Raw genomic sequence first — 6796 nt, forward strand, 5'->3', positions numbered from 1 at the left:
GGGGGGAGGGGTCACAGTAATATAAACAAGGATACATTTTGCCGAGATATTCAAATCAGTCGCTATTATGATTTACAGAGGCGGCGGCACGAAATATCCCAAGGAGGGGCGAGATCTGCTCATCACCCCTCGCTTACTAGGAGGGCCCAGGAGCATACTCTTCCTTGAATTTTGAAATCTAGACCCTCTACAACCTATTTCCTTCATTTTGAGGGGCAAATTGTGCTGACACAAAAGGTTTCAGCTTGATTTTCGAGTGGCGGCATATTTTTTTTTTTTTTTTTTTTTTTTTTTAATATTTTTTTATTACCCATAACAAAAACAATTACAGGACTTTAATAAATACAGTAAATACAGTAATAAACAAAACATATTTTACGTACCCCTGAAGTGATTCTCGTTTTTAGAATATTAGAAATAAGTATCGGTCTTATTTCTGGTCAAGATAGGTATGAATATCGGTAGTATTTTCCCAATTTGGTGTATTTATGGTTCCGTATATCAGCGAATATCTCCACCTCAGATCTCGGCCTCATATCCCTAGGTAACTGTTTTATTCAAAATAAACAGTGAGGACAGAAATGGTACTTTGGTATAAATATGGGTATAGATTTTGCCACTATCCAGTTATAAAATTGGCCACACTTTTGAGCACTCAGGGGTACTTCCCTACCCAGCTATGTATCAACTGCCCCCCCCCCCCCGCGTGCATGCCCGTGAATGTGGTTATGCAATAGAAAGTAATGTCTACACGTAGGGTTATTAAAATCGAGAAAACAAAATACGGTTATATTTTTTCCGACATATAAGATAAACGGAAAAGAGGTTACTAATCAATCTTCAAGTTTTATATTTTTGTAATTTCTTCTGTGAATCTCTCCGGCGAACCTACCAGCGAATCTCTGGTAAGGTATACTTAGTAGTACGTGACGTTCAGAATTCCCCCGCCCTGAATATTCGCGAAGAACAGACTGGCGTGTTAACTGCATAAATATGTATAATTTCCTTCCTGAATACAGAACTTAGTTGATCTAATCGTTAAGGCGTATGATACATTTTGATGTGAGTTAATTTGTAATGAATAGTTCAGCCAAACACTGAATTATATCATGATGGTGGTATGATGAATTATATTTTTTTTTTCAAAATGATATTTCTGGATTTCATAGAAGTATATTTTCATTTTTTGGCCGGCTAATGTTGGATGTGCAAACCTCATTCGGGAACATGTATATTCGGTGTTTAGAATAAAGATGGGCAAAATGCTAACAGGGCAATCGTTTTTATTGATGTGTTGAAATTACGCCAATAGGGTATGCTTTTGATGTTTTTGTTAATTGAATGTTGTTGTTGTTGTTGTTTTTAAAAAAATTGTGTACGTATTTAAAATTTATTTAAAAAGCTGAAGAACCCTTGTATCATCAGAGGGACTGTGCATCATCATAAGAATAGCGGATTTTGCAAGGAATAATGTTTACTTTCTCACTTGACTGAACGCTTAAAACCCACAATAATGAATAAACTTTATAAAATAGTCGGATGGTTGAGGTGATATACTAGTATCACATGGATATGTGTAGTTGTAGTCGGATGGGTGGGTGATATACTAGTATCACATGGATATGTGTAGTTGTAGTCGGATGGTTGAGGTGATATACTAGTATCACATGGATATGTGTAGTTGTAGTCGGATGGGTGGGTGATATACTAGTATCACATGGATATGTGTACTTGTAGTCGGATGGTTGAGGTGATATACTAGTATCACATGGATATGTGTACTTGTAGTCGGATAGTTGAGGCGATATACTAGTATCACATGGATATGTGTAGTGTAGTCGGATGGTGGAGGTGATATACTAGTATCACATGGATATGTGTAGTTGTAGTCGGATGGTTGAGGTGATATACTAGTATCACATGGATATGTGTAGTTGTAGTCGGATGGTTGAGGTGATATACTGGTATCACATGGATATGTGTAGTTGTAGTCGGATGGTTGAGGTGATATACTTGTATCACATGAATATGTGTAGTTGTAGTCGGATGGTTGAGATGATATACTAGTATCACATGGATATGTGTAGTTATATTTGGATGGTTGGGTGATATACTAGTATCACATGGATATGTGTAGTTGTAGTCGGATGGTTGAGATCATATACTAGTATCACATGGATATGTGTAGTTGTAGTCGGATGGTTGAGATGATATACTAGTATCACATGGATATGTGTAGTTGTAGTTGGATGGTTGGGTGATATACTAGTATCACATGGATATGTGTAGTGTAGTCGGATGGTTGAGGTGATATACTAGTATCACATTGATATGTGTAGTTGTAGTCGGATGGTTGAGGTGATATACTGGTATCACATGAATATGTGTATTTGTAGTCGGATGGTTGAGGTGATATACTAGTATCACGAGGATATGTGTAGTCGTAGTCGGATGGTTGAGGTGGTATACTAGTATCACGTGGATATGTGTAGTTGTAGTCGGATGGTTGAGGTGATATACTGGTATCACATGAATATGTGTAGTTGTAGTCGGATGGTTGAGGTTATATACTAGTATCACGTGGATATGTGTAGTTGTAGTCGGATGGTTGAGGTGATATACTGGTATCACATGAATATGTGTAGTTGTAGTCGGATGGTTGAGGTGAAATACTAGTATCACGTAGATATGTGTAGTTGTAGTCGGATGGTTGAGGTGATATACTGGTATCACATGTATATGTGTAGTTGTAGTCGGATGGATGAGGTGATATACTGGTATCACGAGGATATGTGTAGTCGTAGTCGGATGGTTGAGGTGATATACTGGTATCACATGAATATGTGTAGTTGTAGTCGGATGGTTGAGGTGATATACTAGTATCACGTGGATATGTGTAGTTGTAGTCGGATGGTTGAGGTGATATACTGGTATCACATGAATATGTGTAGTTGTAGTCGGATGGTTGAGGTGAAATACTAGTATCACGTGGATATGTGTAGTTGTAGTCGGATGGTTGAGGTGATATACTGGTATCACATGTATATGTGTAGTTGTAGTCGGATGGATGAGGTGATATACTGTATCACATGAATATGTGTAGTTGTAGTTGAATGGTTGAGGTGATATACTGGTATCACATGAATATGTGTAGTTGTAGTCGGATGGTTGAGGTGATATACTGGTATCACATGAATATGTGTAGTTGTAGTCGGATGGTTGAGGTGATATACTGGTATCACATGAATATGTGTAGTTGTAGTCGGATGGTTGAGGTGCAATACTAGTATCACGTGGATATGTGTAGTTGTAGTCGGATGGTTGAGGTGATATACTGGTATCACATGTATATGTGTAGTTGTAGTCGGATGGTTGAGGTGATATACTGGTATCACATGAATATGTGTAGTTGTAGTTGAATGGTTGAGGTGATATACTAGTATCACATGAATATGTGTAGTTGTAGTCGGATGGTTGAGGTGATATACTGGTATCACATGAATATGTGTAGTTGTAGTCGGATGGTTGAGGTGATATACTGGTATCACATGAATATGTGTAGTTGTAGTCGGATGGTTGGGTCACATACTAGTATCACATGGATATGTATAGTGTAGTCGGATGGTTGGGTCATATACTAGTATCACATGGATATGTGTAGCGTAGTCGGATGGTTGAGGTGATATACTAGTATCACATGGATGTGTATTATATTTTGCATTTTACGCCTTGATGAGTCTGTCACAGGGTTCACAAAGAATCACGTGTAACTGCCCCTTAAAAGAAAAATAACATTGCATACTCTGAGGTTAGTATTAAAGCCAATCGGCGAATTTTGCAGGGGCTTCTTGCCAGTAGCCCATATTCTCGAAACCGTGGCGAAATGAAACATTAAGCTCAGTGGTTAGTTTACGCATCTTTTAAATGTGGATTCCAACACAGTTTTGATTCACAGTGCAAGTCAGTTATGTGAATATGAATTGCATTGAGCCGTAATGAACAAGTTGAAATCGCATTTAACGGTAGAAATATGATAATTCATAAAACATCTACATTTCTATGAAAGGCCTCAGTACTCTATATTGTTTTTTTTATGTAACTGTTGTTGTATTTTCTGATTTAGTAGTAAGTGCAATGTATATTTCATTAAATGAGTGAAATAAAGGCGTGGAATCATCACCTAAACTGAGTATAATAATTTGTCAAAATAGCAATAGAAAATAATATTTCTTTGACATTACCCAATCTCATTTAATATACTTATTAGACAACAGAAAGACAGACAATATGCAGGGTTACATCCTTAAATGACGATTCACCGTGAATGGAAGGGGTTCACTGCCAAGTTGAAGCTCCTTGTGTTGGAGAGGTATAGGTACATTCTGCGCTACGGAGTTCTCATTTCAAACTGTTTAACCCCTCTTTTTAGTGTAATGTAGAACTATGTCTTATTATGACAACAGATCTTCATCAAAATGTCGAAATTTGAATATCCATTTTAGTACAATTTACTCAAAATGGAGCCTGAGTTTTAAGACCTTTTCTAATATAAATAGGAAGTGGAGTTTAGAACACCTATTAAAACATACCATCTTACATATTTCGACATTGATTTTGCAAATAAAACATTCGCTTGAATGGTGTCATCACACTGCTGTCATTTGAAATAAAATTTGCACTCTGAGAGAATTTATAAAGCGTTATTAGTGTACTGGAAAATGCCATTCTCTGTAATAGCACGGACTGTGACAAAACGTGAAACCGTGAGTTCTATATAAGTTTGTTGAACGTAAATAATTCCATTACAGCATTAAAACATGAAACTTAGTGCTGATGGTCAATTCAAATAATCATGGGTCAAATATTTTTTTTAAGTCTATGAAGACGAATCATGTATATTTTATGTAATAGATTGAGAGTTTCCTGTCACCCAGATTATTTGGAAATCTGTTTTTCAAAGCTAAATTTAGATAGCACCGCAGTTCTATTCAACCCACACATTTATAATTATAAGCAAACGCTGTTTTATTTTAGAATTATCTTGCGAGCATCATTGTTTGTTGTCATCAGAGTACTTCGCTAGGACCTACAGGACTCTATAGTAAACATGTCGCTCTCCATGACCAACTTCTACAAAGTACCGAAAAATTTAATTGTTGAAAACATCACTACCGGTAAGTTGAAGAATATGAACTGGAACTCGAAGGCCTCAAAACACATTACGTGCCCAGGAATATAACGGCACACGGCGTTTGAATCAGTCACAGTACCGACCGTTACATCGCGAGTCATCGAATAGTAGCACCGCAAACCAAGGGTCATTCAATAACCAAACACTCCCTTGCTCTGTCCGACTGTGTGCGACCCGAGTCCACGTCGCGAGCTCAGGTTCTATTTACGAAATACCAAATATATTGATACTAATGGGCCCGGCAACGTTAAATTATAATGCGCCACAACGCCATTGAACAATCAATACGTCACTTCCTGAGTCCTATTCGTGAGGTCGTATCTGTGAGGTTCTATTCGTGAGGTATATAGCCAATCTGATTACAATCTGATGTAGTGTACGGGCTTTAATTATTTTGGCTATAAACTTATTTTAATTTTTTATTACTTTTGTTATTAATGCCTTTTTATTTTATTATTTTACTTTGATTTTGTGATTTTTTTAATTCCGCCCTACCTACATCTGACCCGATGCCGATGTAACGAGATTTCAACGAGACCCATTATCGACGATTTTAGTCAACGAATCACAGACCTCCTTCTATAGCGCACGTGATGACGTCCCCGGGCAGATTCAGGTGGCAAACACACTCAAATAAAATGGCGGATTATACCGACGTTAGCGACCGAGAATAACACGGCTTTTCGGTAAGTTTATCATTGTAAAATGCAAGGAAAGTCATTTTTATGTTAATATTGTGGCTCGAATGGTTCGAGTTTAGATCGTTATTTTGCGTAGTTATTCTGGAAGTGACGATTTTGTTTCCACCGGTTCGACCGAACACCGGTGTCTTTTTCCAGTCGCTTGCCCTGGAGACGGGTGATGTTTTGTTGACGACCGGGCCAAAATCGTCTACGGTATTGAAGCCGTAGCTGTAAACATACATCAAAGTGTATCAACATTTTGTACATTATACAATAACTCTTTATTAAAGTAATAGAGCTGATTTGGACTGGGATAAAATATTTTTATTTGGAACACTGGCAATTGATCAGGAAATATTTTTTTTGCTCCAATTTTCTGCGTCGATGCCCTGGGCCGGTGACCGTTATACAATTTAAAATCAGTTTGGATTGTTTACTATAGCTGTTTACAGTGTTCTAATCATTACGATTTACTTATTGTTTTGCTTCTATTCTAGATAATTATGCTCAGTTTTTGGTGTAAAGTTGAAGCGATGACTGAATGAACGAACCTTGGCTGGCGAAGATGTATCAGGAAGTGTACACATTTGTTGGAAGTGAAAAAAGTATTCAATGTAATGACAAAAATTGTAAAATGCTGTGGAATTTCTTTTGTAAATAAAAATATACTAGCAATTTTCTATTAATGGTTTATTCAAGTGGGCAAAATATAATGTACAGAAAGATTGCTCGTAGAGTATCGCTACAATGAAAAGTAAGCAACCGACGGCCTGTATAAAAGGGGGGCTGTGATTGGCTGTTATTTACGCGAGATTTGAACGGGACTTACATAGGCGTCGGATCAGATGTAGGTAGGGCGGAATTAAAAAACAAAACAAAATCAAAGTAAAAAAATAATAAAATAAAAATACATTAATAACAA

General features: G+C 37.1%; 1 long non-coding RNA gene across 1 annotated transcript; it reads left to right on the forward strand.

The window, feature by feature from the left end:
• The first annotated feature begins 5788 nt into the window (after window positions 1-5788).
• On the forward strand, window positions 5789-6549 carry LOC146732680 (uncharacterized). Its single transcript, XR_014926917.1, has 2 exons — window positions 5789-5877; window positions 6372-6549. It is a non-coding gene; the product is annotated as an uncharacterized LOC146732680 (long non-coding RNA).
• The last annotated feature ends 247 nt before the right edge of the window (window positions 6550-6796 follow it).

This window comes from Saccoglossus kowalevskii, chromosome 17 (assembly GCF_978046115.1).
Source record: "Saccoglossus kowalevskii chromosome 17, keSacKowa6.1, whole genome shotgun sequence".
Taxonomy (NCBI): Eukaryota; Metazoa; Hemichordata; class Enteropneusta; family Harrimaniidae; genus Saccoglossus; species Saccoglossus kowalevskii.